General features: G+C 42.7%; 1 long non-coding RNA gene across 1 annotated transcript; it reads left to right on the top strand.

Annotated features, from left to right (window-relative positions):
* The first annotated feature begins 4,655 nt into the window (after positions 1-4,655).
* LOC109195411 (uncharacterized) lies at positions 4,656-6,393 on the top strand. Its single transcript, XR_002057026.2, has 3 exons — positions 4,656-4,850; positions 4,943-5,013; positions 5,818-6,393. It is a non-coding gene; the product is annotated as an uncharacterized LOC109195411 (long non-coding RNA).
* The last annotated feature ends 5,293 nt before the right edge of the window (positions 6,394-11,686 follow it).

The raw sequence follows: 11,686 nt of genomic DNA on the forward strand, positions 1-11,686 counted from the left end.
AAGCCAAATATGCTTTTGCTAAATAACAGCTGATATAAATGCACATTTTTACTGAAGCTCAGTGTTTGAAACAATTCACTTGATTTCCACTGCTGTAATTTTTTCATTAAATTTGTTTGATATGTTAGTCAGGTGACAGCATACAGCACAGATGGATGTTTCATGTGTTGGCCATATTCTGTTGTTTCCATCATATTAACCCAGACTCATGGACTACTAGCTTATTTTAACATTACTGTTGGCTAAGAAGACACAGCCTAACAACCTTGTTTTACGTCTTGCTTCGTAAATAAATCTCCAAAAGTTGAATCTGTTCATCTGGACGTAGCGTTTTGTGGGAGAAACGTTTCGTCACTCATCCAAGTGACTTCTTCAGTCTCAGCTGACTGCAGGTTTCCCCAAACCTTATAAACAGTACATTTGCATAATGACTGAAACCAGCCCACTGAAGGAACAATGGGCTGTGAGGTCAGTTCCTTAATCTTAATTATGCAAATTCTCATGACCATTGATCAACAACCACTGACCAAAACCCACTGATCAATAACCATGACTACCATTCACAGAGAGTTGGGGAATGGCTGCAATCACAGCGTTGTAAGATGGTGACAGATGTACCCTTAGGCCCCCTCCTCGATTCAGAGATGGTCTTTCCCTTTTCATGTAAATGGCCTCCTTGACTCCGCCCTCAAACCAGCGTTCCTCCCTGTCCAGGATGTGTACATCCTCATCATTGAAAGAGTGTCCACTGGCCTGTAGGTGTAAATAAACTGCAGAGTCCTGGCCTGACGAGGTAGCTCTTCTGTGTTGTGCCATCCGCTTCGCTAGAGGTTGTTTGGTTTCCCCGATGTATAAATCCTGGCAATCCTCCTGGCACTTAACAGCGTACACTATGTTACTCTGTTTGTGTCGGGGGACCCGATCCTTGGGGTGGACCAGTTTTTGGTGCAGCGTGTTTTGGGGTTTAAAAGCCACAGAGACCTGGTGTTTAGAAAAAATGCGTCTCACATTTACTCAGGGCTTTCTTGATGTGCTGTTCTTCTGCCTCCCTGGCTGCTGTGTCTGTGGGGATGGTGTTCGCTCTGTGTTGTAGCGTCCTGATGACACCCAGTTTATGCTCCAGTGGATGATGAGAGTCAAACCTTAGATACTGATCCGTATGTGTAGGTTTACGGTACACGTCAGCTTTTAGATGTCCCCCATTACTGATGGAAATCTCACAGTCTAAGAAGGCTAACCTGCCACTTTTCATATCCTCCCTGGTGAACTTGATGTGTCGGTCCAGCGAGTTAATGTGATCCATGAAATGTGGTACGTCCTGAGATTTGATTTTCACCCAGGTGTCATCCACATACCTGAACCAATGACTTGGTGGTGTTCCAGGGTAGGATAGCAACGCCCTCTTTTCCACTTCTTCCATGTACAAATTGGCCACGATGGGTGAAACTGGGGAACCCATGGCACACCCATGTTTCTGCCTGTAGAACTGACCCTTGTATGTGAAGGTGGAATGAACTGTGTCTTCATTCCACCTTCTTCACATACAAGGGTTTTAAACCCCAAAACACACTGCGCCAAAAATTGGTCCACAGAGTAACATAGTGTACGCTGTTAAGTGCCAGGAGGATTGGCAGGATTTATACATCGGGGAAACCAAACAACCTCTGGCAACAACACAGAAGAGCCACCTCGTCAGGCCAGGACTCTGCAGTCTATTTACACCTACAGGCCAGTGGACATTCTTTCAATGATGAGGATGTACACATCCTGGACAGGGAGGAACGCTGGTTTGAGCGCCGAGTCAAGGAGGCCATTTAAGTGAAAAGGGAAAGACCATCTCTGAATCGAGGAGGGGGCCTAAGGGTACATCTGTCACCATCTTACAATGCTGTGATTGCAGCCATTCCCCAAATCTCTGTGCATGGTACTCATGGTTATTGATCAGTGGGCTTTGATCAGTGGTTGTTGATCAATGGTCATGAGAATTTGCATAATTAAGATTAAGGAACTGACCTCACAGCCCATTGTTCCTTCAGTGGGCTGGTTTCAGTCATTATGCAAATGTACTGTTTATAAGATTGAAACCTGCAGTCAGCTGAGACTGAAGAAGTCACTTGGATGAGTGACGAAACGTTTCTCCCACAAAACGCTACGTCCAGATGAACAGATTCAACTTTTGGAGAACCTTGTTTTACACACACACACACCTACACACACACACACACACACACTGACAGGACAGGTAAAAAAGTGTGTCAGTGGGAGGAACAGAGACATGTTGATTTATTTTTCCTTACTTGTGCTCTTATTGTGTCTTGGTCCCTCTTTTTAATTTCTTGTCCTTGATGTTTCAGTATTTTACTCCTTGTAAATGAGCTCTCAGAGACAATGCTACACAAACAGATGCAGAGGGTCTTGGGTTTAGACTGTTGTATCCTCTCCTGCTGGGATTTTCTTCTCACTGCTGAAAATAATGCTGCCTTGATTCAGGATTGTTGCAAACTGCTAATCTTAGTCTCAGGTGTTTCTCTTTCTGGTAGCAGAGAGTAAGCACATGGTTGTTGTAGTTTCTGGGTATCCACAGGGTCTCCTTTCGTGAAGGTGACTGTAACATAGCCCTCAGCTGTCTATTGGTAGCAACATGATGGCATCCAGCAGATAAGGGAGGACCCTTGTGTCCACTGCAATGCACACTTGTACAGGCTGAGTGGAGTCATGAGAGTGTGCTTGTGCATGTTTCTGAGGACGCTGTCAACAGGAGACTAACAATAACCCCACAGCACAAAATGAAGCCTCTGTCCAAACAACAGCTCCCAGTGGACACTGTAGCATCTGCAGAAACTGTTACTGTTCTGCATTGCAGAGCTGAGGCGAGGAAGAGTAGGACGGAGCGGTCCCTTGAGTTAAGGGTGTTTTTCAGTTTTAGAGACATTAGACTGTATTTGTGTGTGTGAATCAGTGCACTTCTCATATAAAGTCACACCACACACACAGCATCATTTACTCAGCCTCTCCTCTCAGCCTGCCCACGCTGCACCTGAGCTGCATGTGCAGGCACCATGACAGATTTATAATCAGAGGCGCGGTCGTGCTTCATATCCCTCTCAGTCGTCACCTGTTGCCCTGACATTTGCTCAGCCTGAGATCAGATCCATTAACACATCACAGCAGCCGTCCAGCACAACTGGACATGTGACCATGCATCACGGGTGTGTCTTCTTCTTTGACATGTTTCTTCCTTATACTGTATAATTTGTGCTACAGATCAGAGGGTTGGTAGTAGATCCCTGGCTATCTATGGGCCACATGTCAAAGTGTCTCTGAGCAAGATACTGAACCCCAAATGTGTGTTTGTGAGTTTTGACTGAGCTGTCCTACATGACTGTTCTACACCTGCTCACTGCTCTTCAGTGGAGTCCTTTCTTTTAAACAGTCTCTTTGTTTGCAGGAAATATTTCCCACTGGTGATCGTACGGGCACTTGAATGTAGACAGGCCTAGTATGTGCAGTATCACATGTGTTGTGCATGATGAGGATTTGGAAAAACCAACAGATGAATTGATAGACTGAGTTTTTGCTGGTACAATGTGTTCTCATAGAGAACATCCTTACTGTTGGAGTGATTTTGATAAAAGTTATCATTGTTGTGCTTAAAACTGTAAACCTTGTCCTGCATGTTTAGATATTTTTCTGGAGATGACCCTTTCATTACATTTCATTACTAGGGATGTTGTTAAATGGTTGTAACCAGGAAGACACAGAAACACACACACACACACACACACACACACACACACACACACACACACATATACACACAGTGCCTTAGCTTTTACGACACACCATATGGGTTTTACAATGAGGTATTTCTGTAACTGTTTTCACTGAGTAAAAGGAGAAGCTGGTTTTTTGGCGTTGGCTGGGATCAGGTGAGGGGCATTCAACTCCAAGATTCTGACCGGACCAGCTTCCCTTGCAAGTTGAAATGGATTGAGCTCTGATTGTCTTGCTTCGTTCACGGGGATACGTCTCTGAGCTAGCGAGGCCTGACCTAACACTTGCATGTTTGTGAAGGTCAGGCACTGCTCGACCTCTCGGCAGCATGAAGCAGGTTTAACCTCCATGGATAACTTCTACCTTCATGGCAGCATTACGCTGCATGAAACTTTTCAATCGTTATCCTTTTGGATCGCGGGAAGCTTTAAAACTGTAACTGAGAGTCGACAGCTCTCGCTTGTAGATGCTGCTGTGAGCCATAACCCGGACAACAAGCTCATGTTTCAGTTTGATATCATTCACATACAGTCTGTAGAAACAATGGGATAAATCTAATGCACAGTTCTGATGGCAGGACACTAACTGAAGTTCTGTTAATGCAGCACAAGATCAGTCAGATGGTTTTATTGTTGTGTCTGATTACTGTTCTATAAGTCTGAGGATGACGTCCTGTTCACTTCATGGTCTGTGCCTCTGTATTAGCCACACTGATAATTGTAACCCAGTTCCTAAAATCATCTCAAACAAAAGAGAAGAAAAAGTAAAACATTTTATGTTCATTGTTCCTGTTCTTACTGTCCTTGTTTAATGAAAGTGAAACGAGATCAAAATATTTATTTAAACATAAAAGGGACACAGATTTATATATGATATGCTCTGATCAAACAAGGGTTAAGTTTTCTTAGAGGGTTGATGAGCTCTGATGAGAGCCTATTATTTTACTCCACTCCTCACATGTCAGCCAATCGGTGAAGCTCTATGCAGCTCTTGTCCCTCCTTAGTGCCAGCTCCCAAGTTTGCAGTCTCTTGCTTCTACAGCCGAACAGAGCAGGCGGACTAAAACTTTGTTATCGGTAAGCTGGAGAAATTAACATCTAACGAGTTAAAAAAATACCATCTAAACTGATATTTTTCACAAAATATGGTTTTGCACTTGTTGTCGTAGAGGGCAGAGCGAAACCGGAAGGTTTACTGAGCTGTGGCTTCACGTAAACGCTGAGCATACACTCGACAGCGGTAAGCTAAATGTGGCTAATCAGACACGTGATGTGTGGAGTGTGGGTACAGTTGTTGGATGTCTCTGAAACGCACTGCTGTTATGTTAGTTAGATCGTTAACTAAGTCATTTAACATGTGAAACGCTGTAAATGGTTAAAGCAGCTAAAAATAACTTTATCAGAGATAATTGTAAGCAGACTTTATCCTGCTTCCTGTTTAATTTTGATGTCAATCTGTTGTTTTACAATACTCAGTATTGAATACTTGGAGGTAATTTTTAGTGTATTTCCACTTGTACTAGTAGGCCTATGGTACAAGCGGGATTAAGCACGTCTATTTTAATACTCCTATTTGTGGACTGAGTCCTTGTGTTTACATGTTATTGAACCTGATTGTTTGCACTTTGTTCAATTTCTGATAAGCATTTGCATATTATTCCATTTCTTAAAAGGGGTAGTATACTTATTTATTTGTGATTAGATATATATGTACAGTGAGTTTATTCTGATGAATGTAATTAATGTTTTACAATGAAAGTGAATTATATGGTGACTATAATTCCTGAATGTTTGAAACCTTGTAGATAATCTTTAATGTTACTGCAGGTTACAAACAAGTATTGAACCTTGATACTGTGAAATTTTGGATATTGATGCTTTGAAACTTGATATTTTAATGTTGTACAACATGATTGAACTGATGATGATTGAATTGATGATAGCTGATCTGAATAGTGGTTACTGCACTGTGACACTACTTTAGTTTAATTTGTGAGAGTTATTCCTAAATTGTTCGTGACATATATTTGACCATTGTTTATAGGTCAGGTTTTTTATATGGGACGAATCCAAAGACCAGGTCAGCGATTCCAGAACCGAGAGTGTTCCAGTGTTCACTGGATGGCGAGCCAACCCAAGATCCTAGGAGACGATATACATACACACGCACACTCATTTGCACATTGATGGACTACAATCCTCTACTGTACAAGTAGTACGGTAGGATAGACAATTACACACACTCTTACCATTGGACGGACTCTATTGCAATACACCCGTTTGTCATGGGCCCCACCGGTACCATTTGGACTTAAAAAAGACTAATACTTTTACTTGTGCACAATTTTATTTTATTCTATTTTTTTTGCTACTTTGGGGGAGAATTTTATACTTGAAGTTTTGTTAAACCTGTTGTAACACTGTGTTGTTTACAAAATCCTTTTAAAAGGCTTAAAATCACTAAAGCACCTTTAAGCCACACAACTGTGTTTGTCTGGTTCCTCTGCCATTCATATACCAGAGCTCTAAGAGTCGTTCTTTATCTTCTGATACTAGCCCAAATTACTCATTACCTTGGTAACTATCCATTGGTACTGTATATAAATCCAGGTAAGTGCTACATAATACTTTAGCTGTTTTTAGAATTAGTGCTAACCGGGGACGCACTGAGATTTAAAACAACAGTCTGCCTGAGGGCCAAATGCTGATATTATATCAGTATTTGCTGGTTTTGTTTCTCTCGTCATTTAGTCACAATTTTTTTTCAAGGAAAAAAGAAATATAAAATATTTATTTTACAGTATTTGCCAACATGCTTACATCAGGCCGACCAGCACATATACCAAAATATAATATCTAGTGATGTATTTACTAGAAAGGAACTCCAGAAGAAGACCTATTTTTATCCAGGACATTTCTCCATGCCTGTTTGGACTTGAAGACCTGGTGACTGTGAGAAGTCGACATGACCGTGTCACATTAAGTTAGCAAAGGCAGGCAGAGCTGCGTGGCTCCTCTGGCACCCTATAAAGGATGACTCACCATATTTACTATATGCCATATATCTAAAGTGACATTATGTGTTTATGTGAAATATTACTTGGAAACATCTTACAATAGAATTTATTAAACTGGGTATTTGAATATACAATAAGTTTAAGACCAGAAACATCAAGCAAAGCTTTTATTTTATAAACAAAAACATGCTGTAATGATTTTCTCCTCCTGGTGCTCTGTAGGGTCGCAGATCATCTGTCTCTTCAGTCATAACAACCCATGACTTGGCAGGTGGCCTCCAGCAGAGGTGGAGACCCTCAGACTCAGACGGTGTGGGGCCCACAGGCCTGGACTCAGGTTCCGCTGGCTCTGAAAGTTGTGTAGGTGCTGAGCCTGCCTGCACTAAAGATTTAGGATACAAAGGCTCAGAATGTTCAGAATATGGAGGCTGAGGCTGCTCAGTAGGGTAGCAGTCTCTTCTGACATCAGGAGCTGCACTTTTCCTCCAATTTAGCATCTTTCGTCCAATATATCCAATCTCCCTCCTATACACATTCATAAACCATTTCAGCCTCGACGATCTAACTTTGTCTCCAAACAGCTCATCCGTTTGATGTACTCATTTGTAATCCTGTCAAATCTGGTAACTTCCAGGTGTTTGTGCCACCATCTTCAAACCATACATCAGTATCATCTTGTAAACCTTCCCGTTCACTCTTGCTGCTATCCCTCTGTCATAAATCATTTCTGACACTCGTCCTCACCCACTCCACACAAGCACTGTTTTCTATGCTTAAATGTCTTCTGTCCAACATTCACATTCTGATGAGCCAAGAGCAACTTTGAGCTAGTATCATGACCAAGGCATGCATGTAGCATGCAGACTGGAGTGTCCAAGGATCGAAACACCAACCATCAAGATGTCTGTGAAGGTTCTCAGTCATCCAGGTCATTGTAGTCTAAGGAGTTTGGAAAGAAAAGCGTCTGGACTTCTTTAAGTTGCTTGAAGACGTTTCACCTCTCATACGAGAAGCTTCTTCAGTTCTAAGCGTCAAATGGTGGAGAGTCCCAGATTTAAGCCCTGTGGGAGTTTCCCCCCAAGAGGGTCATGGACCCCCTGATGATCCTCTACCTAATCACAGGAGCCAAGGTGTGAAAACGGGTGTGGGTCACAATCAGCCAGGGTTTCGGGTGAGCTCATTGTGAAACCTAGCCCCACCTTATCATGTGACTTACTGAGGTCAAATGGCCCAGAATGTGAGTGGGCGTTAAGGCGTCTGGGAAGGGATCTCAGAACTGGATTATAGATGGCAGACAGTTGGTGTCGTAAGCCCCGCCCTCTGTTCAAAGATGGTCTCTCACAGTGGACATAGATGGCCTCTTTCAAACCATCTGTCCTCTCTGTCCAAAATGTGGACATTGGCATCCTCGAAAGAGTGACCTTTATCCTTAAGATGCAGATGGACTGCTGAGTCTTGTCCCGTGGAGGTGGCTCTTCTATGTTGTGCCATGCGCTTGTGAAGTGGCTGTTTGGTCTCTCCGATGTAGAGGTCTGGGCATTCCTCGCTGCACTGTAGCACATACACCAAGTTGTTAAGTTTGTGTTTAGGAGTTTGTCTATGGGATGAACCAGTTTCTGTCTGAGTGTGTGGCTGGGTCTGAATTATACTGTCGTGCTTGGAGAAAACTCTCCTGAGTTTCTCTGATACACCGGCTACATAGGGGATGACAATGTTGTTGCGTCTGTCTTTCTTATCCTTCCTAGCTGGTGTCTGATGTTCTTTTCTGTGTATCTTTGGTTATCCTAATTGGGCTTTCATCAAGTCAGCAAAGATGCACAGAAAATTAATGGTGTAACTACTGCCAGCTTGGAGGCCTGTGGTACATAGCCGATTATTTAATTATAATTTTACTGAATTTACGTTTACCCTTATCCAGCAGTTTTAAATTTCCCTCAGTGTCACCTGCTCTGGCCCCTGAAACAGTCTGTACTGTCACGTCTCAGAACAGAATCACTAACTATTAGTCTCTTCAGTGACTCACCTCAGAGTCAAGATGAACTATTGAGCCACCCTTACAGGAGCTGCATACAAGAAGAGGATGAGCAGGCTTTGTTTATTAAAGTAGCTGAGAGTCTTTCTGTCATTCTGTTGTGGTGAGTGTGGTGTACTTTGCTGTAGTTGGATGGAAGAAGGAATACTTGAAGAATCTCCTCAATCCCACTGAAATACTTTCCTTAGTGGAAGCAGAGTCTGGCAACAAAAGGGATAAGTCAGTCATCACCGGGTGAAACTGGTTGGAGGCAGTTAAACAACTCTTTGTTGCAGACACTGCCCCAGTCCTTTGTGGTGAAGAAAGACCTGAGTGTTACAGTGAAGCTATCAGTTTACCTTTTGATCTATGTTCCTACCATCAGTTATGGTCATGAGATATGATAATGACCAAATGCATGAGATTACAGATAACAGCTTCCTCCAAAGGGTGTCTGGGCTTTGCCTCAGAGATAGAGTGAGGAGCTTGGTACAGAGATATATCTGTACCATGTGAAGCGAGATCGATCAACTGTAGACCAGACAACAAACGACAGAGGCCCAGAAAAGTACAATCAAACGATGAGTTTATTGACAACGGAGAACAACCGTCAGCATATGGCTTATTTGCTCTGACAAAAATACACTGAGTTCTGGTTTTATAGCATAGAGGATCACACCCCCACATACACGTCAATACAGGTCAAAAATACATTATGTCCAGTCATTGTTTACAGACAAGGGTACATCTTGTACATCTCTAATAACTATGAACAGACATATAACTTCTCTTTTTGATAACACCTTCCTTTTAAGGTAATAACTTCAAGCTTCAGGGCCTCTAAGGGCTAATAATGGACCCTCGTCCTCAATCACTAAGTAGACTGAATTGGCGCAGGTCTCAAATAAGAAGCAGAAGACACTTGGGCCTTCGCTCAGGCCTGCTACTAGATTTATGTGTATTGTAAGCATGCATGCAGTTAACCTGCTATGTTCTCATCTTCCCTCAACATGTATCACCTGGACACTCTCACCAGTGAAGCTTAAAACCCTCTTGGATAGAACATCAACTCTAAACAAGCACAGTTATGCAATGTGTATAGAATGAACTAAACCTGTGAATAAAATGAATGTGATGACAAACATATTCAATGCAATATGAACCCTGTAAACAATATTACTGATAAAATAATACTGTAGAACATGTTATTAATGCATTTATCATAAGGCAGAGTATATGGCAGCAATAAAAGAATCTCTAAATCCCAACATTCCCTCTTTTGACATTCCAACAAGGAATGTCACCACACTTTGTGTTGTATCACTCCCTGGCCCACTCTATGGGTTCTAAGTTCATCTGGTAGATGCCCTCAACCCAGCCAGGGTTAGGAACCCTCGCCATTACTTTTACCAACAATCCTCTGACACAAGGAATGATACAACAACTAGCGATGACCAGTATTCCCAAAAGTACAGTCAAAGAAAACATCACTGACATAGCCACACCTTTCCATTGTCCAAACACAGATGTCATCCAGGACGCCAGCAGATTTTCGATACCTGAGTGTTCATGCATAGTTTTAGACAAAGTTTTCAAGCCCTCCAGAGCTCGGGTTACTGAGCCATCTGGGGCAGTATTATTAGGGATAAAAGTGCAGCACATGTCTCCGAATATGGCGCACACGCCTCCCTTCTCATGTTAAGGGCCATTCGATTTCCCATCAGCAAATTCGGACCCAATTGTTCTGCGAACCCCACCATGGCATCCCTGGTTAGGTTAGAGAGTCTCAGCAGATTGCAATGAACATAGTTAATGCGATCAACATTCTTATTAGGTGTCACCCAAAGAAATATACTTTCAAATTCTACCACTATCAGATTTACCAGCTTGTACTCATCTGGAACTCTCCTGGGCACTCCAATAGAGTCTAGGTTGGAGAGTTTAACCTAGGGTCATATGCATGTGTACCCTGGGTCCCTCTTTTGGCCAAAATATGTCTCTTACCTCTGGCGGCTAAGGTACGTGTGTTGTGTTGTGGAATAGCCTTTACCTGGTTCCCAATAAGCATGAGCGGAGCTCCCAATCGCACCATCACACATGTCCCTACGCTTCCCATAGGAACACGAGTATTTTCCCCACAGTAATAATAGAGCCCACTTTTTGCCCATGTTCCAATTATCATGCTAGGGTCGCTTACATTGTTGGTGGTTCGTCCCGTGAGTGTGACAGCACACCAAGTTGGGTCGATCTCTCCCACCTTGTACTTTTCATTATCTGTAGAGAACTTAAAACATGTATAGTTATCTTGTTTTGGCATAAATGGTCCCACTGTTGTCTGCTTTGAAACGGGAGGGAAAAGTCTGGACAACAAAGTACAGTTGCCAGTAGTCACTGCACTTCTAGTTAACTGTAACATACAATCATAGCCCCACTCATCCTCTAATGCAATGGTGCGGGCTCTATAAACAAACGTGGCCTAGCTGACGCACAGGCAACACAGTCAGATACATGTTGTTCTCTAGCATTTTGAGCCACCCAATCAAGCCAGAGGTTACTGTCCTTGAAACCGGTGGCACGCTTTATCAAATCCTTAGGCTTCAGTCTAAAGTAATCTGTTATCAGAAGTACTCTCCCTTTTGGTTCCTGTTCCTTTTGAGCTACTGTTCCCGAAGTTACCATCTGATCAGTCAGAATGGTGATTAAGCTTTCTGCGAGCGGCTTAGACTTTGCATCAACTAAATTTACCCTAAGCATATCATGGGGTCATTGCAGACCCATACATCATACGCTCTCCAGCTACTACTAGCTCCTGTACACTTAATGACGTCACACAAATCAAACATGAATGAGCTGGTAGACCCTTTAACATAATTCAACTCTATGCC

The sequence above is a fragment of the Oreochromis niloticus genome, linkage group LG2, assembly GCF_001858045.2.
Source record: "Oreochromis niloticus isolate F11D_XX linkage group LG2, O_niloticus_UMD_NMBU, whole genome shotgun sequence".
NCBI lineage: Eukaryota > Metazoa > Chordata > Actinopteri > Cichliformes > Cichlidae > Oreochromis > Oreochromis niloticus.